Source organism: Coenobita brevimanus, chromosome 116 (genome assembly GCF_032717465.1).
Source record: "Coenobita brevimanus isolate Jiangsu-jjx chromosome 116, ASM3271746v2, whole genome shotgun sequence".
NCBI classification, from domain to species: Eukaryota; Metazoa; Arthropoda; class Malacostraca; order Decapoda; family Coenobitidae; genus Coenobita; species Coenobita brevimanus.
In genome coordinates, this window is record NC_137069.1 from 53,895,658 (window position 1) to 53,923,152 (window position 27,495).

A 27,495-nucleotide genomic window follows, 5' to 3' on the forward strand; every position below is an offset into this window, starting at 1 on the left:
CTCCCTCTTCTGGCATTTCCTTCATTGTTTCCTCTTCCTTTTGCCTACAGGTGACTTGACACTTCCTCTTCTGTCTTTCTTTCCTTCATTCTATCCTCTTCCTTCTGCCAATGGGTGACTCTGTGTTGAGTGACAAGCTAAATGATATCCTGTACACCAGGAAACCATGTACTGTACTGCGCTGGGTGGTAAGCATAAAATAAAATTATGGCGCCTGGTGGGTTAGTGGGTAATTAAAGTGCAGCAATCTGATTGAGCCTGTGCAGGTTTATATCCAAGGGATGATTGGGGTTTATTGCTCATGTAATGCCACTCAGGGATGAGTGAGGCTGGTCACTCTCATCTTAAATGTCAGGACCAACTTGCTTAGTCCCGGGCTCCTATGCTCCTCATGCGGCAACATAGGATTAGATGATGGATGGATGGAATGTAAAAGATTAAAATCAGACATAAAATATGAGATGGTGTTGATATAGTACAATAGTAGTAGTAGTAGTTGTTCCCTAGGTAGTCTGGCCGAACAGCCCTGAGTCCCTTAGGAAGGCCATGGCTGAGACCGGGCTTTCCCACAGAGCTCTCAAAGAGTGTATGTTGTGTTGTTGGCGTAGGTGATTGTGTGCAATGCAGTCTTCCATAATGTGCTTAATAGTATGGGGTGCTGTGTTGCATCCTGGACAGGCATCAGCGACGGAGTCATCCAGCCTCTTCTGGTAGCTTAAGAGGGCTGGATGGTGCCCACATCTCAGCCTGGCCAGGTGGACCCTGTCCTCACGGGGAAGATAGGATTCAGAAGGGTGGATGTCAGGAGGCCGTGCATGGAGCTGTGTGTTGTCTTTAACCCTTTAACCGCGGGCATTGTTTTGCCCCGACTGGCCTCTCCCGCGGGGGTTTCAGCCAAAATGTAAACAAACTTTAAACCTTTATAACTCTGCACAGAATAAATCTAGAGCAAAAAATAAGGTACCATTAGAAAGTACTAACCTTCGGCTTTGCAATGATCTAGGTTTCATGATTTCGTTGACTATCACTGGATGGGCAGTGCCGCTAGAAGTGAGCGATCTAAAATCGCTATTTTTCGCTCACACACCATTACCTTCGCTCACACCCCATTACCAAATGCCAACCTCATTCTGATAATAATACTATAAACATATATGAACACTGCACATATGATAAACACCCACTCTGTGTTCACTGAGGCAGGTAAAAGGCACTGTAATTGCCTGCACTTCACTGCCACATCAGCAGTGTTGTAATCACTATTTTTCGTTCACACACCATTACCAAATGCCAACCTCATTCTGATAATAATACTATAAACATATATGAACACTGCACATACGATAAACACCCACCCTGTGTTCACTGAGGCAGGTAAAAGGCACTGTAATTGCCCGCACTTCACTGCCACATCAGCGGTGTTGTAATCACTATTTTTCGCTCACACACCATTACCAAATGCCAACCTCATTCTGATAATAATACTATAAACATATATGAACACTGCACATACGATAAACACCCACTCTGTGTTCACTGAGGCAGGTAAAAGGCACTGTAATTGCCCGCACTTCACTGCCACATCAGTGGTGTTGTCACTCACTCAGCTGGACAGATACTGATGCGTGTTGGTCAGGGGTGGGGTGGGGTGGGTGGGAGGAGGGAGGTGGGGGTCGGCTGGAGTGAAAGAACTTAATAGCTACTCTCCCTTGAAACAATTGACGCACGGAAAAAATGCGGGGTATTCAAAATATTCACAAACATTCGAGAATGACACCCGTGGTTTGGTCCAGTTTTTGCAATGTCATTCTGAGATGACACCCGCGGTTAAAGGGTTAAGTGACTGAATGGAGCGGCGGGTGATCTGACTGTGGATGTGCTTCTGGAAGCTGGTCTGAGGTGGGCGAGGGGGGAGAGATGACAGTACAGTATTTGAGTATGATATCGTGTGCTGGGTGTTGATGTTCTTTGGTGTGGGTGGATGTGCTGCCATGTAGTGTAGTGGATGTTGTGGGTTTGTGGAGGCTGCAGCAAGAAACTGGGTGCCTCCCATGTCTAGGTGATCCTTGACTTTGAGGACTTTGGTTTCTTGATGTAGGTGGTCTGTGGGTGTAGTAGCTGTGCAGCCTGTGATTATTTTTAGGGCCTTGTTCTGTATGGTCTGTAGAGTGTTGTAGTGTGTTTTGGTGAGGTTAGAAGCCCAGGCAGGGCTTGCATAATTCATCACTGAACGTATGTATTGTTTGTATACTGTGGTGGTGGTTTCTTTGTTGTGTCCGAATGTTGTATGGGCAAGTGACCTCAAAGTATTGAGTCTTGGTGTTATTTTATTTTTAATGTTTGTGATGTGTTGTTTAAATGACATTGATGTATTGTATGTTACACCAAGGATTTTGTGTGTGTGTGTGTGTGTGTGTGTGTGTGTGTGTGTGTGTGTGTGGTAAGGGAGTGTTGTTTATGGTGAGGTGTGGGATGTGACTGTGTTCTGCTGTCCAGTTTGTGAGAAGGGTCACTGTAGATTTGGCTGGGGCTATTTTGAGCCTGTTTGTGGTGACCATTTGTGTAGTGTGTTAAGGTAAGGTTGAATGATGTGTGCAGCTGTGTTTGCATTTTGGTGTGTACATGTAAGTGTTATATCATCTGCATAGGAGGCTATGTGTATCTGTGGTGTGTGGGGTGTGGGTACGTCGTGCATGTATAGGTTAAAGAGTGTAGGAGACAAAACAGATCTTTGGGGGACACCGTTTGTGAAGTTTCTGATGTTAGAAGACTGACCGGCAAATGTTATGTGTGCACATCTGCCTGCTAAGTAGTTTGCCAGCCATCTTTTAGTGTTATTGTACATGTTTGTGTTGAGTATTTTGTTCGTGAGGTTGTGGCGGGGGATGGCATCAAAAGCTTTGCTAATGTCTAGTGTGACTAGGAGTGTTCTGTGTGATGGCCTAGCTGAATTTATGCCATCGAAAACTCTCTGTGTAAGGTCTGTAAGGAGGGTGTTTGTGGAGTGTAGTGGCCTAAAGCCATGTTGTGACTGGGCTAGGGGAATGTGAGGTGTGACTAGTTGTAGTACCAGTCGTTTGGTGACTTTAGAGGGGGTGCAGAGGAGTGTGATGGGACGATGTGCGGAGGGTAATGTGGGGTCTTTGTTGGGTTTAGGGATAGTGATGATATTGCCATGCTTCCAGATGTTGGGTATTATGTTGTGTGAGTAGCTGTAGTTTGATATGTTGGTGAGTGCTTGTATGCCTTGTGGTCCTAGGTGTTTAAGGTGAATGTTGCTTATGTTGTCTGGTCCACAGGCAGATGAGTGCTTGAGGTTGTTAATGATGTGCTTCGTCTGGTTGTAAGTGAAAGGTGCGTAGTCTGGGTCTGTGGGAAACTGTCTCTTACGTTGGATGATACGTCGTTCTTTGGGATGGGGGTTTAGATGGCTGACCTGTGAAAAGTGATTGATGAGAGTGTTTGCTTGTTGTTTGTTTGGGGTATGGTGTCTGTTGTTGTGATGGCAGCTTGTGATTGTGTGGTGCTGCTGTTGGAAAGTGTGATGCTGTTTAGTGTTTTGTAGAGTTTGCTGATGTTTGTTTTGTGGTCAAGTGTTTGGAGGTAATTTTTCCAGTTTAGTGTTTGCTGTTCTGATATTTTATTGTTTATTTGAGTGTTGAGTTCTTGTATTTGTTGTACGATGTCCTGTGTATGGGGTGTTGGGGAGTGTCGCGGTGTGTCCCGTTGTCTGATGAGGCCTTGAATTTCTGGTGTGAAGTTGGGGTTGTCTCTCTCTCTGTTGCCCCTAGGGATGTGTCTTTTGTCTGCGTTTTGTATAATTGTATTGAAAGTGTGCACAGTGGTGTTGATGTTTGTGATGGGTGTACTGTTTAGTGTTTTGAAATGTTGTTCTGTTTCAGTTACAAAGGCCTCCCAGTTGGCTCTCTTATAATTAGTGTATGTGTCTGTGGCCAGCTGGGGTGATTCTGGTTTTGGTTGTGATGATGATTGGGAGGTGATCAGAACCTAGGGTTTTGATCACTCTCTGTGATGTAGTGGGGGCGAGGTTTGGGGAGCAGAAAGTGATGTCTGGAGATGATGGGAGGAAGAGGGCTTGGTGTGGGATATGGGTATGTTGGTCTAGATTGTTTAGTATGAAAAGATGGTCTGTCTGGGATTGTAGTACCAGCCCTCTGTCTGTGTCAGGGTTGTTGACATGCCAGGCCGACGACTTGGTGTTGAAATCACCACCCAGGATGATGTTGGGTATGTTAGTGATGTGCTGTATCTGTGGAGAGTAATTGTGTGGTACTGTGGGCGATGATTGGGGGGGAATGCATGTGTTAGCGATTGTTATGTGTGATTTGTTACCAGCACGTATTTTGATTGATTGTATTTCTGTTGTGGTGTCATGTGGGGGGAGAAGTGACTTTGTGTGTGCACTGGTGTCTGCAAAGTTGATGGATTTGTGTACCAGGGTGATGAGTCCACCGCCACCGCCGTTGGCCCGGTCTTGTCGAATGGTGGTGAAGTTATGAAATGTTGGTGTTTTCTGTGCTCTGTGTAGTTTTGTTTCTTATAAGATGGCAATGTGTATGTTCTGTTGTTTGATGAATTGTGTAAGTTCTTGTTTTTTGGTGTTTATGCCATCTATGTTTAACTGAAGGATGTTTATGTTGTGTGTGTGATGTGTGTTGGCTGCTGCAGCACAGGGGGGAGGTGGTGTGGGTGGAGAGGAAGGGGTAGGAGGAGGTTGTGATGGAGGTATGGGTTGAGGTGGATTAGGATGGGTTGGAATGGGAGGAGTTGGGGGACTGGATGGTGTGGGAAGGATCGGTGGGTTTGGCTGTGGAGGTGTGAAGGAAGTAGGAGTAGGATTGGAAGGGGGGTTGGTGGGTGGGGGGAAGGAGCATAAGGAGCAGGACCAGGTGTTTGTGTAATGTTTTTTGGATGCAAGTGTTGTGCAGGTATAAAGGGTCCAGTTCTTGCAGGAGTTGCACTGAACTGAACCCTTTGTCTGTCGGCTCGACATGATGGGTTTTGAGCACGTTGGACATATGTATTTGTTGGTGGGTCCTGGATTGCTCTCAATGTCCCCGGCTAGAAGAAGTTGTCGAGAAATGATAGTCGGGGAGTCATTTCTTGGTGTAGGAAAACGGTGTTGTTGTGTGTGTTGTGTTTGGAGATGTGGTATTTGCCTGGGCGACCGAAGCCACTCCCAGGTACTCGAGCCCCGTGAGGGGCTGGCATTGATGGAGGATAGAGTAGTACACTATGCAGTACAGTGCACTTAATCCCATTTGGTCTTGTGGTGAATGGCTCTTACAAAGGTTACAGTACTCCGGCGTGGGGAGCCACAGGCTAAGTCGCAGCACAAGGGGGTAGCCACCTCATGGGTCACAAATGCACGTCACACAGATACATCCTCACTTACGGCATCCACGGTAGAGAATGAGAGAGTGACGGTAGGCTTGGTGCATAGCTTAGGCTGCACCCACAACGCATTGTGATTGGCTGGCGTTTTGCAGGGTCTTCCTGCGTGCCAATTGAGTCCCGCGTCTGAGCCGGATGATACACATCACCTCCAAAAAATGCACAGTATTGTTGATTGCCTCCTGTTTCTGAGCTGGACAATGCCTAATTTCACCAGATACAGTATTGTTATAATAGAGCCGAACAAAAAGTACAGGTATACCTCAATATATGATACCTCTAGTTGCGATACCCGGCTTAACGATGGGGGTAGAAGTACCACCGTACCCTACCTAACAATGGCCAAACCCTGGTTTAATGATGGGTTTTCATTTTTTTTTTTTTTTTTTACCAATTTTGATATTTTAGACTAAAATTGTGTGTTTAGGTTGATTTATAAATGGTTTCTAGACTTCGATTAATGTGTTTTAGCCATAGGTGGGGTGAATGTTGTCATTTTGAGTACAGTTTACTAAGCTTGATTTTTTCCACACATATTTGACGATTTTCAGATTTTATTTGTTGGTTTTAGTGAGTTATTTTCAAGTGTTTGGCTTAGGTTAACTTCTTTTACGGCTGTTAAGCAATCTAAATTGCCTAACAGCCGCTTTTGGACTCATTTGGGTGGGTTTAGGATTTTTTAGGGAGGACAACTGAAGGCTCAGAAACACATCCCTATGCTTTACATGTTAAATCTTCCCCAAGATAGGATACTGTACTCTACTTAACGATGAGTTTTTACTTAGCCTATTGCATTGTTAAACCAGGGTATAGCCTGCCTGTATTGGATATTGTGATGACAGATAATTGAGATTACTGTATGTTTCTTTTTTCTAATGCAGATTTGAAATATTTACCCATATCATCCTATTCATAATTCTTGGTAGTCCGTAAGGAGATATGGGACCACCTTATTTTGCATTTTTCTTTGTTTATTTCCTTCCCTTAGCTCTTCATGGAATTCTTCAAGTATTTTCCAATTATGTTTTCTAGTTTAAGTGGTTTTTATTTCAATTAAAAGTGGTTAAGAGTATTTTTGGTGGTAGGTGGTGGTGACCATCATCCACTCACTTGATGTAGTGCTGCCTACTTCTTCCTTAGCCTTTATAATTCTTTTTCTGTGCCTGCCCTCCTCTCTTCCTATTTCTCCCATCTTTCCTGTCACTTCGTATTGCTTTTTTTCCTTTACAGGTGGCTTACATTGAGTGACAAGCCAAATGGTTTCCTGTAAGCCAAGAAACCATTTACAACACTGGGTGGTAACCATATAACCAACCCATACATGCTCCCAACGTGTCAACACGTGGGTTGGTGAAGGGTTAGTGCCCCTCCCCATAAAACAAATAACTCAAAGTCAAATGGCCACTCCTTACAGGATTATGGTGTCTGGCAATGGATAGATAGATAATTTTAAAAAGAAGTGTTTGTTTACAGATGGACACTATTTTCCAGTGTGCAAAGACAGACAGATGCCATCTTAGAATGCCATTTTTGAGTGAAGTTACCTTCATCAGTGCCTGTTCATCCAAACCTGACCTAAAGTTTCATAATAGCCCAACCTTCTTTATCCTGACTTTACGTAGCCTATTATATGCTAACCTAACCAAACTTACCCAAACCTTTGTGCAAATATAGATGGGTGCCATCTCAGAATGCCATTTTTGAGTCAGATTACCCATATCAGTGCCCATTTAGGCTACTCAGACCTAACCCAAATTTTTGTAACTTAACCCAGCCTGATTTATACTAATCTGTCCTACGGTAACCTGTTTTATGCTAACCTAACCAAACTTACCCTAACCTTACCTATCCCTTGTGATCATATTTTCCATGTTTATTGCTGGTCCCTCTTCATACTCGACAATGCACTTCTGTACACCTGTATATAGTCACTGATTTTTATTTATTTATTTAAATAGATCTCCTTAAGGATTACCCAATTCTTATAATTCCAGTGCTAGTTGTCATATTTATAAGTACTGATTGAAAAGTTTATTGTTGTAAAAGTGTATAGTGTATCCATACAAACAAGTGCTAATAGCCTACAGTAATCTCTCAGTTATCCGTTGTCACAATATCCTGCCCAATCTGATAGACAGTGTTTTTTGCTCGGCCCTGTTTTCACTAGCTCCGGGGAAATTAGGCAATATCCGGCTCAGAAACGGAAGACAGTTGGCGGTACCGTACTGTACTTTGCATTTTTTGGCGGTGACGTGTTTCATCCGGCTCAGACACAAGACCCAGTCAGCACGAGGGCAGACCCTGCAACGCACCAGCCAGTTGCAATGTGTTGCAGGAGTGACCCACCTGAGGCACCAAGCCATCCGTCGCTTTCTCATTCTGTCCCGTGGATGCCACATAGTGAGGACTTAGGTGGTGGTGACCATCATCCACTCGCTTGATGTAGTGCTGCCCACTTCATCCCTCACCTTTATCATCCTTCTCTGTGTCTGTCCTCCTCTCTTCCTATTTCTCCCATCTTTCCTGTAGCTTTTTATTACAATACTATTCTTTCCTTTCCAGGCGGCATTCCATTGAGTGATAAGCCTAATGGTTTCCTGTAAGTCAGGAAACCATTTATAACACTGGGTGGTAACCATATAAAACCAACCCATACGTGTTCTTGCATATCAACAAGTGCGTTGGTGAAGGGTTAGTGCCCTTCCTGGTATTTAACCCAAAGACAAACAGCCACCCCTTACGGGATCATGGTGTCTGGCTGTGGATGGATAGTATCTGTGTGTCTTATATTTGTGACCTATGTGGTGGCTGCCCCCTAGTGCTGTACTTCCCCTGTGGCCCTTCAGTGCTCTGTGCATTTGTGGCCACATGAGATTAAGTGCACTGTACTGCAGGGTGCACTACTCTGTCTTCCATCAGTGCCAACACTAGGTGATTACAGTATGGTTATGATTATATTATGCGCTGTAGTGCTGTACTGTACCGGGTATGTATATACTGTATCGGTATTGTATTTTATGCTTGATTTTGAGCTTTTACTCATGGGAAATACTGTTAGAAAATTTTTAGGATAGAAGGTGGAGATGGGTAACTTAGGATGGTGACACATTTTCAGGCTCAGTGCCAAGTGGATAGCTGATTGTGGGTACTGATGCAATATCTAGTGTTTCAAATCCATTATAAAGGCTCCAATATCCAAGGATGTTGGAGCCTTTTTAAAGGATACGATATATGATACGAATCACATGATACAGAGAGCCACCATCAGGTGCACAAGGCCGACACATACGAGCATTTACAAAGCCTTTCAGAATTAACTATGCTATGTACTGTATGCAAGGGTGGTAGCAGCGGCAGCAGTACCATAGTAGTAGTGGTAGTACACTAGCAATAATACCAGTGTCAGATAGTGTTCTGACCCTCACGGTAGATTGACCCCAGTGTCAGTATACAGTACTATGCGGTAGTGATATTCTGACTTTGACCCTCGCGGTAGATTGACCCAGCGAGTCAGCATAATATAGTGAGTATTCTGACCCCACCTTATGGTAAAATGACACCTCTCATAAATTGTATAGTTTATTGTATTTTAATTCTGTATATGTTGTCTTAATTTAGTATAGTCATATTATTTCTAATATTTTCTTGAATATACAGTACAGTAATTGAAAATAATTGCAATAAGTTTATGTGGAACATGATGAGTAATGTTGAAAGAATAAGTTTGTGACCAATGAGATTATGCATAGGCCTATGTGTGATTCTGCAGATAGCTAGGTGTAAAGTAATTAATTAAAAACAGAATTACAATTGCTTGTCACCAAAGTCAAGTAATATTCTGTACTTCTTATTACATTTTATTAACAAATTACTGTAGTTACAAAGGGGGAGTCCAAACACCATAGAGGGGATCAGAATACCATAATGGCAAATTGGCCACAGGGGCAAAATATCATACAACGACCCAGAGGTTACTTTGCCATCAAGTCATAGTACTGTACCACACCAGTAGTAGTAGTAGCATTATTATTATTATTGTTATTATTATTATTATCATCATTAATTTAGTCGCAACCATAGGCTCATCTGGACGTGAGCTTGGTAGACTGCAGGCCAAAGTTCCTTATCTACAATCCATCCTCTGTAATGGGGTGTATAAAAGCCTGTGTTGCCCAGCGGCAAAGTGGGGATCCTCTCTCTGGCTCAGTGGTAACGACAGCGTGTGGGGGACCGAGATCAAATCCTGACCAGACCAGTGATTAATTTGTGAGGTTTCATTTCAGTTATTATACTTCCTTTAGGAGGATAGGGATGAAACTGAGGGACATTTATATAGCCAAGCAGCAGAGCCATCCATTTATGTCAGTACCAACCTGTGGCGGTGCTCCTCATCACCACCACACTGTATGGTAGAGAAAGAGAAATCAGGATGGACCGCAAAGTACAAGTGTGAGACACTGTGGTTGAAAGTTTGAAGGATTTCAAATATTTATAAACTGTGTGGTGTAAACAGGACAAAATGGAGGTAAAATAGCAAAAATTGGTTGGAAACCTTAGTGCACAAGTGAAGAGGACCCTGCATGAATGTGTGTTAGGTTAGCTACTTCCAGCACACGTGTATGGGTGTGGTGCTGGTGAGGGATGCTTTCATGTGGTGGCCTCGTCTTGACTGGGAGATGGAGCTGCCCAGTTATACAAACATCCCTCAGTTCTCTCCTTATCCTCTGAAAGGAGGATGGTGAGTTGCAAGTCTGCAGTCTACTAAATTTGTGTTCAGATGAAAATGATGTTGCAACTACTGCTGTACTACAGCTATTTGTAGGCTGTGGATGTAATGGAAGATAGTATTGACTGCAATGATTCAGTCTTACTGCACTTTAACAAACTAACATTCTCATATAGCTACTGAAATACATAGCCAAAATTTATGTACAAACAGTACAGTACGGTACCCTGTTACCAGTACCGTACTGTACTATTATTGCCAGTCTTCCAAGTAAAGCTCATTAGTCTGTATATAAAGCTCACATATGTACAGCGAATCCATAAATCCCACCCATATGGTACAGTTATGCAGGGTCATTTGATTAAACTTCTGAGTTGATTACATAAGGTACCGTATCCTTTTAAAAAAAATTTCGTGTGTAGAATCAGTAGTATCCAGCGAAAAGTATCTGTCTGTCTGTTGCCAGATACCTTATCTCAGAATGGGTGGCCACAAACATATTGCCTCTGTGTTAACTTGTCCTTTGTTATTTGGCTGCCCTCCCTCCAGCTCCCACCTCTCATACCGTACATCTCTGCTCTCTGTGTCTCCATCTCACCCTTGGTCTTCCCCTCCTTCTCACTCCCTCCACCTCACATGCATTCTTCTAGTCAGTCTTCTCCATCTTCTTCACATGTCCAAACATCTCAAAGTTTTTCTCTTATGGTAACAATTACAGTCACACCCACATTGACATTAATAGTAGCCATGGTTGGAAAAAAAAGTGTCATAAATAGTTTATGGCAAGATAATGTTTTGAATCATGTCATAAATGTCATAAAAATTATAATTTTCATAAATTTGTAAAGCTACAAATGTACAAAAATACAAATCAAGTACCTTACACTTGAGAAAAACTTGAAAACTCACCAGTACATGTAGTGCTGTTTCAAGTTATTTTATTTCCCAGAGTTTTGTAGTGTGTAAACATCAGATAAGGATAAATATATATAAAATATTTTGAATTTGCATCAGTAGCCTTCCAGTAATACAAAATATTAACTGCAGTTTGACAGGAAGAACTTAAATATTTACTACTTCTGAAAGCTGCTGCTGCAAAAATAAAAAATTCATTCATCATTCATTGCCAGACGCCATGTATCCCAAATGGGGTGGCCAAGGGCTTAGAGTTAACTGTTTTACAGGGAGGGGCACTAATCCTCCACCAACCCCACTTGTCACGTAGGGATGCCAACAGCATCTGGTGTTCCCAGGCGGTCACCCATCCAAGTACTAACCAGACTCAACGTTGCTTAACTTCACTGATCGGACGGGAAGCGGTGTACTCAACGTGGTATGGCCGTTAAATAAGATATTATTTGTAGTATGATGGGCAACATTCATGTAAATTTATATAAGTATTTATTTTATGCAAGGAAGAAGGAACTAAAGGCTAGAAGCCCTTAAAAATGGCTTCTCCTAGAAGGAAAAAAAAAGCCAGATTCTTGATCCATTCATTCTGAGATGCCAGGACACATTGCATTTAAAAGACTGCAGGTCATAAGCATAGAGAAATACAGACAAAGGAAGACAGTTCCAGAGTTAACCTGTTTCATACATGAATGACTGGGAGTATTGGTTACTTCTGCATGTGCAGTATATAGGCTAATAGTGCCAGGCTTGTTTTCATGCAGGAAAACTTCCAATTCACTTTTTTTTTTATAATATGGTACCGGTAATTATTTTTCACTACATACCCGGTAGTATTATAATGAAGTGCTTGAAAGGGTACAACAAGGAAGAAAGGTTGCTGGTTCTTTGAAAGCAGTGACAAAAAAACATGGAAGTGAGCATGGAAATAAAAAGGTTGCTGCATGTTAGTACTCTACTTTGATACCAACTCTACGGTATGGAAGTGAGGCTTGGACCTCGTTGGAAGGACACAAGTCAAGAGTGAGAGCAGTGGAAATGAGTTATATGAGAGGAGCCTGTGGAGTTACATGGAGAGAGAGGCTGACAAATGAGAAAGTGAAGGAGCCTTGTGGTGTGGGTGTGAATGTGATAGGAAGCGTCAGGAGAAATACACTGAGGGGTTTGGCCATGTGAAGAGGATGGAGAACTGGAGATTAATGAGGAGAGTGTATGTGAGTGAGGTGGAGGGAGGGAAGAGGGAGGGGGGAGCTGAGGATGAAATGGAGGGATAGAGTGGAGAGGTATATAAGAGAGGGGGGAGGTATGTGTAGTGTAGTGAAATGGCGGGGAACAGGGCGACATGTAGGCGATTTGTTTGTGGCCACCCCTTGTGGGATTGAGGTGTCTGGCAGTTGATAGCTAGATAAACATATCATAATAATTATGAAACAGTAATTATTACTGTATATGATCAAAGAAAGCCTCTTTCATCCAGTGTCTGTAAAATCATAATTGGTAATTATGTTTATGTTCTGCAGTAAACTCTCATTAAGCATAATTTTTTCTTGTGCATATATATATATATGCATGATAGTATTGTGATCCCTACCCTGACGTATGGAAGCGGGGCATGGACCTTGCAAGAGGGGAACAAGTCAAGAGTGAGAGCAGTGGAAATGAGTTACTTGAGAGGAGCATGTGAAGTGACGTGGAGGGACAGGTTGACGAATGAAGAAGTGAAGGAACGCTGTGGGGTGGATGTGGATGTGGGTGAGAAGATTAAGAGAAATACACTGAGGTGGTTTGGACATGTGAAGAGAATGGAGAATGAAAGACTGACTAAGAGGGTGTATGTAGGTGAGGTGGAGGGAGGGAGAGGGAGAGGGAGAGGTAGACCGAGGATGAGGTGGAGGGATGGAGTTGAGAGGTATATGAGGAAAGGGGGGGTGAGTTGGGGGGAGGGTAGTCAAATGGTGGGCGACAGAGCGACTTGGAGGCGTTTTGTCTGTGGCCACCCTTTGCGGGATTAGGGCGTTGGGCTATAGATAGATAGATAGATAGATAGATATATATATCTATCTATCTATATATATATCTATATCTATACCTCCCTCTATATATATACATATCTATTTGTCTATATCTATATATATATTTTTTCAAAATAAATTACTAAATACTAGTAAATAAAACTACTTGTGAAATTATGATTTTTTTATGTGACATTAATGACATGTTTAATGTGTCAAAAATTGGTGAGTTGAATCTTGTTTTAAATCACTTAATTTCAGTCATGCCAACGCTGATAGTAGTATGTTTATATTTTGACTGTTAACATATACAGTAAACTCTCAATTATCTGTCAATATAAAAGAGGTACAAGGAAGGTCAGTGGATGTTGGAGTGGCCCTAATGAGAGAGGGCAGTGTTTGGAAACACCCTGTACTGTTGTTTGAAGATGATACTGTGTTGTTAAGTGAAGACGAAAGGAAGCTGCAAGGCTTGGTGAATGAGTTTGGGAGAGTATGTAAGAAAGTGAATCTGAAAGTGAATGTAGGGAAGACTAAATTTATGGTCTTCGAGAGAAATGAAACCACTGAATGTACGGTGGGATTGGATGAGGGGGAAATGGAAAATGTAAGTGCGTTTAAGTACTTGGGTAGTGATGAGTAAGGATGGAAGTATAGAGGGTGAAGTGCTTGTGAGGGTACAACAAGGAAGAAAGGTTACTGGTTCTTTGAAAGTAGTGATAAGGAACAAGGAAGTGAGCATGGAAGTGAAAAAATTACTACATGACAGTATTGTGATACCAACACTAACGTATGGAAGTGAAACTTGGACCTTGTTGGAGGGACACAAGTCAAGAGTGAGAGTAGTGGAAATAAATATTTTGAGAGGAGCATGTGGAGTTACATGGAGAGACAGACTGACAAATGAAGAAGTGAAGGAGCATTGTGGTGTGGATGTGGATGTGGATGTGATGGGAAGTGTTAGGAGAATTACATTGAGGTGGTTTGGCCATGTGGAGAGGATGGAGAGCGAGAGACTGATGAGGATAATGTGAGTGAGGTGGATAGAGGGAGTGGGAGGGGGAGGCCAAGGATGAGATGGAGGGATGGAGTGGAAAGTTTATGAGAGAGGGGTGTGTGAGGTGGGAGCAGGGCAGTGAAATGGCAGTGGGCAGGGTGACATGTAGGTGATTTGTTTGTGGCCACCCCTTACAGGATTAACACATCTGGCAATAGATAGATAGGTAGACAGTATCCAGCCCAATGCAGTATCCAGCACTGCTGGCTCAGCTCTGTTGAAGCAATATCCTGTGAGGTTATGCAATATCTGGTGCTGAAACGGGACATAACTGGCAGTTTTAATCAATATCCGGCGTTTAGGCATATCAACCGGCTTGTAATCGGTACTGTAGCTAACTGGTGCTATATGACTGTACTGTATTACTGTAATGTATCATTATTTTATTGTATTTCATGCTTATTTTCAGCTTTTACTCATGGAAAAGATTTTACGCTAAAGGTTCGAGACCGATAGTAACACAATAGGTATCCGCTTAAACGCTGAGTGTTGAGCCAGAGGGGGGGCACTGTTGAATATCCGCATATCACAGTGTTCAGCATAGGGCTTGACTGAATTAAAATGGATAATTTAGAGTTTACTATTGAATGATGTGGGACAAGATGGTGTGTGCTGACTTTTGATGTGGAGGTAATGCTAGAGAAGTGATGTATAAGAGCATGGTGGAAGTGTGGTACTGTATTATGTGAACCCATGTGGCCTGCCATGTGACCCGTGTTACATAGAAAACAATCATAAGACCTAAAATGTTGATTAGGACCATGTTCAGCAGGGAAGAAGAGTTGTTGGTACATTGAGGGCATGGACAGGGAATAGGGAGGTGACCATGGAAGGCAGGGAGTCGTTGCACAGTAGTACTGGTGTTGTTGCACTTCCCATGCTATTGTTTGCATGTGCAGTTTGGATTTTGTAGGAAAGACACCAGTCACAAGTGAGAGGAATGGGACTGAAAGGAGCATATGGAGTTTGGTGGAAAGAGAGACAGACAATATTATGAGGAAGTTCACAAGTGTTGTGGTGTTAATGTGGATTTTTTACCACGTGCAAGAAATGGAGAATGCGGGATTGACTAGAAGAGTGTATGTGACATGGATAGGGCAGGGGGGACCAAGGATTTGGCAGAGGAACAAGGTGGAGAGAGATGTGAATGAGATTGTTTTGAAATGGAGATAGTTTTTTGGTGGCCACATCCCCCACAGTTAAGGTGTCTGGCTATATCAAAGTACTGTAGATAGAAATATTATAGTTTTTATTTATACAGTTACTGTATTTATACAGTTACCAGGTGTGTAGACCTGCAGGACTGATATGTTTGTATTCACAGTATCATTAGGTTTCTGCATTTTTTTTTTTTTTTTTTTTTTTTTTTTTTTTTTTTTAAATACATTACGGAATAGCTGGGCAGTGGCTCAATCGGTAGTGAGGTAACCTTCAGTCCTAATGAACCCAGGTTCAAATCCCGGCTGGGGCAGGGAACAGTTTAAGGATTTGAATTTCATTAAATCAGGCTTTAGTGATCTAGGCTACCAGAAGACCTGCCGACATGTTGTAAAAATACCTCCGCTAATACCAATACACCAGTCCTGTATGAGACAGCCCTAGCATGTATTCAGTATTGACGGTGGGTGTTAGTGCTGAAGTGATGACATGTAGTGGTGTATGGTATGTAGGGGGACTGCTGGGCATTGATAGCAGGCTGTGAAGCCCATGCCCAGAGTTAAGGGAGACCCCGCCATGGGTACTCTTGGTTGGTACAACCGAATTAGTTTACAGACACAGAAAAGTTATAAACCATTTCCATTTCTAATTAACTATTGTTGTATGTAGTATCACTTCCATTCATTCGATAATACCATAGTTAACTAAGAATCATGTGCAAATTTCTAATGCAGTTCAAAATGGTGTATCAGTGAAACGAAATTACCAAAATCTTTTGCTTAAGTCTCCATGAAAAGAGTGGCCTTATATAACACTTCTGTGCATAAACTATTTTGGTATCCCTCCCATGATAAGGACAATGAATTTTTAATGTATAATTTGGGTCTGGTTAGTACTTGGATGGGTGACCGCCTGGGAACACCAGATGCTGTTGGCATCCCTACGTGTCAAGTGGGGTTGGTGGAGGATTAGTGCCCCTCCCTGTAAAACAATTAACTTTAAGCCATTGGCCACCCCGTCTGGGATACATGGCGTCTGGCAATGAATGAATGAGTGAAATAATTTCCATAAAATTGAAAGTTTGGAGGAAAAATATTAAACGAAAAAATGAACTCAAACATTTCTCTTATTTTGGTTCCATAGACTTTGGCCCTTACAGCTATATTTCAAATACAAAGAAAAATGGTGAAAATCGATTGAAAAATGGCCGAGATACACTCAATCAAAACTAAAAAAAACAAACTTTACAGGAGAGCCATTTTTAAATCTCCTGCTCCCGTGGGCGGCCATTTAAAAACTTAAGTCCCCAGTGCTGTACGATGACTTGTCTTCCACCTCTCTCCTCTTCTTCACCTTCTGTCGCAGCCTTTCTCTTCTCCTGTCTCGGTCTTGTAGTAAGGACATTGTTATTTTACTCATAGGAAATTTCAGTTCATCACACAAATGTCCCTCCACGTAACCCACATTATAGTCCAATATTGCCTGCGCTGAAGCAAAGTCCAATACTGTATTTGTTTATTTGCATTCTTATACTTGGAGCAGTATCTCCACACTCTTGAATGCATGTGTTCGTCAGGATTTTGGGTTTTACCCAACAAACACACATTTAGCAATTTATCACTTGTTAGTCTCTTGTATTCCCCAAACACTCGTGATCGCAAACCATCTGGGAGTTGAGATTTCACCTTCATTGTTGTGTGTCTTGGTATTGGTTCATTTCTGGCCACAGCTCTTTCGTAGAAGCACCAACTCTCCACTGATTTAGGGCACAAATGATGACGTGGAGCTGCATCAGTGGAAGTACAGTGAAAGAACGAAGACAATATTTCCTTCCTCATGTCACTGATGGTCCCATTTATGTGTCTCCGCACCGCAATTCCATAGTACTTTGTTAGTTTATTTATCACTGCGTCCGTAAGCTTTCCCTTGCCTCCCATCTGTGACATCCTACGTACACCACCCTTTTTCTGTTTTTTTTCTGTGACAACTTGTGTTCTGAGTTTTCTTAGTGCAGTTCCGAGTCTCTTGGAAACATGATTTATGCACTCTGCTTTTTCAATTTTTATTCCTCCATAAGGTCCTTTTCCTTCATTCAAGCTACATACAGCATCATAGGCAGAGCTGTCACCATCCGAAATGAATACTGTGTACCTTATTTTTTTCTCTAAATTTCTGGCAAATATAGCCACTTCTGCAGCTGCCTCCATTCCACCTGAACTGCCACTGTAATTTTTCTTGCACTCGTCCTTGTGTCCATTGTACCACTCGTTGTATTTTTCCTCCGTGATTTTCTTAGCCTTCTTTGCATTCTCCTTCTTAGTGCATTGTTCACAAAACTTACTGTTTCGTAATCCAAAACTAGACCTGTTTCGGCTTCGACCACTGCACCAAATGCGAGCAAACTGGTATGCCCTCTCTTCTGCCAGCTACCGTCATATGTCACTCGCACGTTCAAGATTCCTTCGTCATCAGGCACTATGTTCAGTTCCTCTTTATAGTAAGCCTTCACTGCACTTGCACTCTTTTCTAAAACCTCCCTAACTTTTGTCTTAGCAGCCTCAGTTACAGCTCTCGAATGCTTAGTATAATTCTGGTTGAGTGGTTTCATGCTCAGATTAGCCAACAATTTGTTCACACCATCTTATCCCAAACCATTCTCCATACAACTGTATACAACCATATTAGTGACAGGATTTTCAGTAATTTCTGATCTTGTTCTGTTCTCACACTCTTCGCAAATTACATCCAACTTACTGTCTGATCTTTTTTGAACAAAACTAATTTTCACACTGCCATAACATTCTCCACACGTTACTTTACTAAAAACATCTTGCAAATGTTTTTTTTCTAATAAAACAAACTCTGTGTCTTCTGTACACAAGTCCACTTCTTGCTCTCCATGAGTTACCAATAACTTTCGTTTCATAGCACTCGACGTGTGAGGAGGCAGCGGGAGGTGTGCGGGTGAGGTGTCTGGGTGTTGCTGGGTGGAGCAGCTTGGTCCATGTGTGCCACATTTCTCATCCTCTCTCTTCTTTTTTAGGGCCTCACACGCCTTCTTCAGTTTTTCCAAGCACATCCTCTTCCTCTTCGATGGTCTAACCATGGTGTAGATTAAATACGAAGTATAAAAACTCAGCAAATGGAAGGAGTACTGGGGATGAGCAGAGGGGACTAGTGACACACCTTCCCTCTCACCTGTATAGCTTGCACTGATGTTCTCTGCCTGGGTCTCTGGGACCCTGACTCTTCCCTCTCTCAGTGGAGTTGCCAGAGATATCCAAGAGACGAAATAGCTTTGCAAACCACAACTTTTTGTAGTAATTTTTGTGTATATAGCATTACAAAAGTATTTTTATGTACCATAGGTTGCCGCGGGTCACAATATTTTTATTTGTTTACCTTTATAACATCGGTTTTAGACGAGATATAAGGATAAAACTTTGTCTGAGTGTTGCCACCACCACAACCACTTTTTAAAAATATTTTGCTGATTTTCGACCATGTGTCAGAAAATTACGTATTTTGAGGACCAGGGGCTCCCTTAAAAAAAAAAAAAAAAAAAAAAAAAAAACAAAAAAAGCTACAAAAGTAATCCCTCCAATATCCGACATAATAGGGCCATAGGCAGGTCCGGATAGTGGTTCTGTCCGGATATTGGGCCCCAGCTTATGGACTTGTACTTAAGGACCCTAACTCAGAGAAACACCTATACAGCTTCCTCTGGACATGCATAGCACCTATTTAAGACCCAAATCACATCAATGAGGGACATAAAAGACTGAAATAAATGCAAAAGAACCATAAAATGAGGTTTTAGAGGTGAGTTTATACAATATTAAACATTCTGGGTACTTACAAGTCTCTGGCTATTGGACTGGTTTGAACCGCCAGTTTGCAGTCCACAGTTAATCCTCTGCACTCTAAATTCTAATTTCTTAACACTGCACAACACTGTAAATTCCTGTGTGTTCTAGTGGCGAGGTATTGCAGTTTATTCACTGTTTATTCACAAAAAACAAGCACCTGTGGCTTGCACTGCTATGAGCATCTGCTCTCGATCGGAGTTAAGCTTTGACTGTTGATGATGGCGGGGTAACAGAGTTGCCAGATCGCAATGGCCACATTACCAGTCTCCTCAACTTTCATTACCAAATTTACCTTTTCATTACGAAATTCATAAAGCTAGCATTTATTTGTCACTAATTATATATACAAGTGGAAATACATGTAATCACTCTCCTTATAATTAACACCATGTTGATTATTTTCACGCTATGTAGGGTAGCAGATTAATCAGAGAGAGCAAACAATCCACCATCTCCATCCTGTGTATCCTCATACATGTGAAAAATCCATTTGGTAATGCATTATTCTGATTCATTACCAAACGAATTTTTCATTACCAAATTGGCCCACACTTGGTAATGAAAAATACCAAATGGCAACCTGGAGGGGGGAGGGGGGAGGAAGGAGGTGAAGGGACCATGGTGTAACAGCTGTTTAGCGCCAGGCAGCAATTTCAAATTATGGGTGGGAAAAAAGTCAGATTTTTTTTTAATTTTTTGCGGTTTTTGGCCCATTTTGGGAATGTTGGATCCCAGGATGATTATGTCCGGTTAGTGGGGATGTTCGGATATTGGGCGTTCGGATATTAGAGGGATTACTGCTATGTTTTTTCAGGTGACTGAACATAATGAGATGACAGTCATGTCCAGTCACTTGACCTGTAAATAATGTACTGTATGGTAATTATTTGAGCTTTTGATTCTTGTAAGGTAGTATGTACAGCATTGCCAGCAGAATGTAGGCATACGGTATGTGATAATCTATTTATGAATCGCAAGTAAATTACACATTCAAGTGGGGTTGGTGGAGGATTAGTGCCCCTCCCTGTAAAACAATTAACTCTCAGCCATTGGCCACCCCGTCTGGGATACATGGCGTCTGGCAATGAATGAATGAATGAATGGTGAAGTACAGAGTGCATTTCATCAAGTTTTTACATCTTAGTCAGTTGGATGTAGTAAGTGTGTTCATCAACTGTGTACTGTGTAGGCAAGCTGTGTCATCAGTGGCATAACTGTCAGTTGGCTCAAGGGACATTCAGGTTTAGGTAGTGTCCAAGCCACCCAAGGTCTGTCCATGCTCTCTACCTGCAGTCCTGTGCTATGAAGGGATGGCGTCACATTGTGGCACCATTGTGCATAACTGGGTGGTACATTGATTACAAAAACACCCCTCACTTCCATTCCTGTTTCTGGAAAGGATGATGGTGGACTGATGGAGAATGGCAGCTTTGATCTGCAGTCCACCAGGTTCCCATGCATATAAGTCTGGGGTAACAACAACAACAACAACAACAACAGCAACTTCCAATCCAGGTCAGGCACATATGTTCAGATCCATTCAGGACTTCAGTCAGTTTGATTGTACATGACAGATTTACTTCCTCGTTTAGCCATTACCTGTTTAAATGGAAGAATACAAAACAGTATTACTACATCCGTATACGGTGCGGTATCATTTTCTTAGTACAGTATTTCTTCATAGCTACCATCATATTTTACTTGCTACCCATCTCCCATAAAGGCTGAGTGTTTGATATGTGGAGGGATCAGTGCAGTATTTTTTCTGATGAGGGTAGAGCAGGTATGTATAGTTGGGTTGTTTTAGGTCCATCAGATGCTGGTTCACCTCCATTGTGGCCCAGTTAGGTGGGGGAGGGAGTGCCTGAGTCATTAGAGTGGTGGGTTACCGTCCCAGTGGATGTGGGTTCGTATACCAGCTGGTGCAAAGAACAGTTTAAAAGATTTAAATTTCATTACAATTGACTTTGCTGATGTAACATAATACCTTCTGACATGTCATAAAAGTACCCCACTGATACTAATACATTAGTCCTGTATGAGACAGCCCTAGCATGTGTTCAGTATGGACAGTAAGTGGGAGTGCCAAAGTGGTGATGTGTGTAGGTGTATGGTATATATGTGGGAGCACTGTTAGGCGTTAGGGAACAAGCCATTAAGGTTATCCCCAGAGCTGGATACGTTAAAAAGGGGGGGGAACATTAATGGTTAGTTAAGCCTAGGGTTTGTATTGCAAGTGGCTTGAGAGACTTTGCAACACTCTTCCTCAGTGGCACATTCTGCAGATGTGCCCTGCTGTTTTTTTTTTTTTTTTTTTTTTTTTTTTTTTTCTCCCCAAGTTGTGTTGCTATGCTTCCATCCATTACGCAGTCTTTTTCTGCCCAGTCAGTAGTTTTAGGGGCCCAGGGTTTGGCCACTCAGTCCTGACATTTAAGGTGTGTGTAACCAGCCTCACTTGCCTGTGAGTGGCATTATGCGACCAGTAAACCCCAACCATCCCTGGGATGTACATTCTTGCAGACCCCATCTGGTTGAGTGCCTTAACTCACTAGACCACCAGGCAGCATTGGATACAGTACATGTGGTTACCACCAAATACAGTACAGTAAACCCCCATTGTGTTGAACTTTGATTCAGGTGTTTAGAATGTGGCTGTACTGAAACTCTTTGAGCCTGCGGTACCAGAGAATCTTCAAATACTCCACACGAAGATCACTTTCTTTGGGTGAAATGGCTACCGGTACCAGACGAAATGACTGTGTGAGCAGCTGTGACATTGGTCGTGTGGGCTGACGTGTGAGCAGCTGGTGACAATGGTCATGTGGTCTGACATGTGAGCAGCTGGCGACAAGGGTCATGTGTGGGCTGACTTATGTGAGCAGCTGGTGACAAGGGTTGTTTGGACTGACTTGTGTGAGCAGCGAGTGGCAATGGTCATGTGGGCTGATGTGTGAACAGCTGGTGACAAAGGTCTTGTGGGCTGACGTGTTAGCAGGCCGTGACAAGGTTCCCTAACCTGTTGATGCCAGTTGACCTGCTGCTGCCTCTGTCACTTGCTGAGTTTCATGACTTACTGTAATGTACCCACTGATGTACAATGGCCTTACTAGCATCACTGTTACAACTCCGTTGTATGCCGAAGACACGGGGCATAATATGCCAAAGACACAGGGCATAACTTGCCCATTAGTGAGAAGTATGGGGTTATTAAGGTGTTTCTAAGTGGTACATACAGCAGAGAGCTTTGGGTGTTTCAGTGTAGGGCTGTGACATCCAGCATGCTTCAGAGTGCTTTGCTGTGCTGTTAGGTCATTTCAGTTTCAAATACAGTGATAGTTGACTGTGGTGATTCAGGAGACACCAAGGCATCATCAACAAGGCCATCAACAGGGGAGCTACTGAATGCTGATGCAGGTTTAGTTGAGCGTGTTGTTGCCAGACTTCTATCTATCTATCTGTCTAATGCCAGACGCCATAATCCCGTACGGGGTGGCCATTTGACTCTGAGTTATTTGTTTTACAGGGAGGGGCACTAACCTTCCACCAACCCACTTGACACGTAGGGAGCACGTATGGTTTGGTTATATGGTTACCACCCAGCGTTGTAAATGGTTTCTTGGCTTACAGGAAACCATTTGGCTTGTCATTCAATGTAAAGCCACCTGTAAAGGAAAGAAAAGCATCAAGTAGCAACAGGAAAGATGGGAGAAATAGGAAGAGAGTTGCCTGACTTGAGCAGTTAATTGAAGAGGAAGACCTGCACTTGTTTCAAATCTGAAGTGCATATGAAACATGACGGCTCTGACGCTAGTTTCAGCAGAGTACACAAGTAGAGTGTGACATGAGGAATACATCAAGCTGCAGGAATATGAAGGGCAGGTTTGTTTAAAAGCTGATGGGTAACACTTTTTTTACCCCTGCACAGTTGTTGACTTTATACACAGGTTTTATTTGCCCCTGTGTAGAGTACAACTCTCAATTGTGGGGAGGCTCCCCACATACAGCTCTTCTCAATAGGGTGGAGTCAAGACTTTTTGTCTCATTAACTCTCTTCCTCTTACTGGCTCCCTTCAACCTCTGTCTCTTCGCCACACTGTTGCATCTTTATCTCTTTTCTATTGCAACTTCATTGGTCACTGCTCCTCTGAACTGTCTGCTTGCATCCCTCCACCAGTACGGTGGGAGTGTAGCACCTGTCTAGCAGCAAACTCTCATCCCTTTTCTGTCCAACTCTTTAATGCAGGAGTTAACTGTTACTTCCAGTCCTTCATTCATGCAACAAGTCAACTCTGGAACTGTCTCCCTCTATATGTATTTCCTACTTCCTATGATCTCCAGTCTTTCAAATGCAGTGTGTCCAGGCATCTTGAAATGAATGGATCTTGAATTTGGCTCTGTTTTGTATTGTTTTTGTTTTTTTCTTGGAAGGAACAGTTTGCAGTCTCCTGGCCATTGGTTCCTTCTTCCTTGCATTAAAAAAATAAAATAAAATAAAATAAACTTCTCAGCCATTTGTGTTAGGAAAAAGCAAGTGTTCCAGGGGTATCAAAGACCCGATGAGCACATTGCCTGTTGAGTACCAGAGTAACCAATTGGCGTGATTTGGGTGAAACATCATCTACAACCAGTTCCACCACAGCTTCGGCCAAGACTTGCATTGCCACCAGGTCCAGTATGGCATTAAGAAGGATGATGTGAAGGCACTGCTGCTGCTAGGTAATGCTTCAGCTCACTGTTGCAACAACAAGCTCATCAGCAAGGATTGGAAGATGTAGGCCGTGTTCCTGTCTCTTAGTACGGTTCCCATAGACCAATGTGTCACTGAAAACACACCAAGAGGCACTGCAGCAGCATGTGCCTGCAACAGTGGCCTGTGATTACTGAAGATGGCATGGTCAGGCCAGGATACATGGATGCAAGGGGAAAGAAGACATCGTAGAACTTCAAATATTACAAGATGCTTGATGTCATCAGCATGTTCAGAGGTGTGGAAGTGAGTGTCCCTAAACACCCCCAAGTTCCTTAACTACGTAAATCTGGTGACATATTTTCCTTGCTACCTCCAGACCAGTTTGTTAAGCTTTGGAGAGATCATTTGTAGTGGCAGGATTAGAAACATCACCATCAGTCCCTTCAATCTTATGTCTCTTCCTGGGTTGAGCGAAGTGGTCTGGAGGTAGCAAAAATAGGAGAGAAAAATATATACGTCCTCAAACTGTTGGGGTTAAGAATGGATGGACAAAGTTGCTGGGCTTACCAAAGGCAGTGAGATTGATTTTGAAGGATTTGAGCCATCAGAAATATCCAGGTTTGCTTTGTTCTGCCAGCCAGGGGGACGTGCAAGAGGAGGAACCTACCGAGTGGCGTCATAAGGACATTAGTGTGCCTGACAGCCTCCACCGGACAGAGGAAGAAATTAATGCCAAGGTACATGCAGACAGCTGGACCTATCACATTACCACTCATAGGTTAATGGAAACTGGCAGCCCCTGTGGAGTTTAGGAATAAAGTCTGCTTTATTCATTCATTCATTCATTGCCAGACGCCATGTATCCCAGACAGGGTGGCCAAGGGCTTAGAGTTAATTGTTTTACAGGGAGGGGCACTAATCCTCCACCAACCCCACTTGAGACGTAGGGATGCCAACAGCATCTGGTGTTCCCAGGCGGTCACCCATCCAAGTACTAACCAGACCCAACGTTGCTTAACTTCGATGATCGGACGGGAAGCGGTGTACTCAACGTGGTATGGCCGTTGGCATATATACAGTACTTTATTTTTATTATTTCACACTGTACCTAGCTACCTTTACACACAAGGCCACTACAGACATCCACAAATCTGCAGCCAAACAGGACCCTTCAAAAACCATCACCAGACACCCACCCTTCATAAACAACCCTACCCAAACACGAGTACACCTACTCTCTCTCACCCTCTCTTTACTCTAACTTTGTCTAAAAATGCCTTGTGCTCTCTCTCATGGATCTATCTATCTATCTACTGCCAGACGCCTCAATCCCGCACAGGATGGCCACAAACGTATCGCCTCTCTCATGGTTGCTGGGTTGTAAGCATAGTATATAAACACTAAAATACGATGCTGGTTATGAAGAAGAGCTATGGAAGGCATGTAATAAAAACTTGCATTACAAAAAGTACTTTTAAAAAATCTATAAGCCAAGAAACTGTTTACAATGCTGGGTGGTAACCATATAATCAAACAATATGTGCTCCCTATGTGTCAACAAGTGGGTTGGTGAAGGGTTAGTGCTCCTCCCCATAAATAAAAGTCAAATGGTCCCCCCTTACGGGACCATGGCAGCTGGCAGTAGGCAGACAGATAGATAGATATTCTCATCCTATACCCAACACTAAAATTCACAAGGATACATATTTTCTTTATGAAGTGGTGTTTTTGGCTGTTTGATATATATTTGTCTTCATTTATGCCCAGATAATGAATACGAGGTGCAGGTACCACCAAGTGAACAGTGGGAGTGTTGTAGGTTAAGTTGTCCACAATTGTACAGGCTCCCAAGAGAGTTCCAGAAGAAGAGGAAGAAAATGATGATTTGCTGGTGCCATCACATTCTGTGGGTGTGGGTGCAACTGCTACAATGCCCAGACTCCCTGACAGGAGAGGAGGAATCTAGCAAAACATTGTGAAGTGATAAGGATAAAGAGACTAGAGTTAATGAAACACACAACAGGAGTAGGAAGTCTAGTGGAGGATATCAGAATTCTTGCATCCAGCCACTACAAATGTGAAAAGGATATGGCCTGTAGCGAGTTTACTCAAACCTGACAGCGATCGTTAATCTCTCTCAGGTCCCATGACAGTCAGTTTGTCTAGTAACCAGGGAGACTCTTTACTACCGTACTCCACAAGTCAGGGTCATCATATTTTATGCAGCTACGTGTTTGCATGTAAGTTGTAGGAATGGCCAAATCAGATGAAAACAAACCATCTTTATCCCATAGACACTGGGGGTAATTATACTGCGGTCGTCCTCTCAGTATGGGCAATTTTTCCCAAAATTGCTTGTTTTCAAACCTTAATATCTCGGGAAGTATAGAAGTTAGGGAAACAAAAACCATATTACTCACCAACTCTTCTTGTGAATCAAAGTATCCCCATACCTGTAGGTAGTTGCACTGATGAGTAAGGACAATTAGAAGATGATTAACTTTTGGTGTGAGAGGCAGGATGTATTTGTGCGTGTGTGCGCAGCCCCGACTTTGGCTTCACTCTCAACGTGATAACTTCTCCATTACTAGATAAACTAGACAATTGGTGTCCAAGGCATGCCCTATGGCACTATGACTGAGCCCTTTTGTATTATCCTTAGAAAGAGGCTTGGCAGGAGTGGATGAGGCAAGGGGTCCGCGTGAGGGGGGAATGGAATCAGACGAGAAGTCTCAGAAAACATCGTTCAGCACCTGACTCAGTCACAGAGAAGACTGAGGTATGCTTGTATGAGGTGGCGAGTTACTGCCTACCCTGAGGTGATGAGATCAAGTGGCGGCCACTTCAAACTATGGTGTGAAACCAAGTGTGGTCCTGACTGACACCCGGTGCCACCACGCCACCAAAATCTTGACAGTTCCGACCAACACTCGATGGTTAGGGGTTAATATGTGAGAGTCCAGTGAGGTGGTAGTAGCTGCAGCATCCTCAGTCAACCTTCACCCTCTCTCCACCTCGGCTAAGTCATGTCCCAGCATCTCCAGCCCTGTTATGACCAAACTACCAAGAGTTCCTGAACTCACCCAGGAACTGCCAGTGGATGGCTGTTATGTTGACTAAATTGGAAAAAAAAAAAAGTGTCAGTAATGTTTATTATAAATGCTTACATAAAGTGTTGCTGAAGAAGGATGCCTTCATGTGATGCCATTGATATAATTAAGCAATACCTCTGCATTATTATGCAAATGTTCCTCAGGTCCATTTCTGTCCCCTGAAAGGCGGTGGTAAGCTGCATGTAAGGATCTTTCAGTTCCCTCCATGTCTCCTGAAAGGAGGATTGTGAACTGCAGGATGAGGGCAGCTACAACTGACAGTCCTTTGGGTTCACATTTCAGATGAGCCTGGTGTTGCAGCTACTACTGTTACTACAACAGTACTACTAGAGTATAAACTCATTAGTATAGTGTTAATACTGTGAAGTAAGAAACTGTGTTGCACTGTACAGTATTATTGTGAAGTGTTGTTGTTGTGGAGAATGGTGAGAATATGGAGAATGTGAGTGCATTCAAGTACTTGGGTAGTGTGATGAGTAAGGATGGAACTTTGGGGGATGAAGTACGTGAAAGGGTACAGCAGGGAAGGAAGGTTGTTGGTACACT

At 42.8% G+C, this 27,495-nt stretch overlaps 1 protein-coding gene and 2 non-coding genes across 3 annotated transcripts in view; 1 reads left to right on the forward strand and 2 right to left on the reverse strand.

The window, feature by feature from the left end:
* Positions 1-27,495, forward strand: part of LOC145418740 (uncharacterized) — a 143,190-nt gene that overhangs the window by 24,439 nt on the left and 91,256 nt on the right. The gene's annotated exons all lie outside the window — the stretch shown is intronic.
* On the reverse strand, positions 11,370-11,488 carry LOC145418851 (5S ribosomal RNA). The gene has a single exon (XR_013900754.1). It is a non-coding gene; the product is annotated as a 5S ribosomal RNA (ribosomal RNA).
* On the reverse strand, positions 24,787-24,905 carry LOC145418838 (5S ribosomal RNA). Its single transcript, XR_013900743.1, has one exon. It is a non-coding gene; the product is annotated as a 5S ribosomal RNA (ribosomal RNA).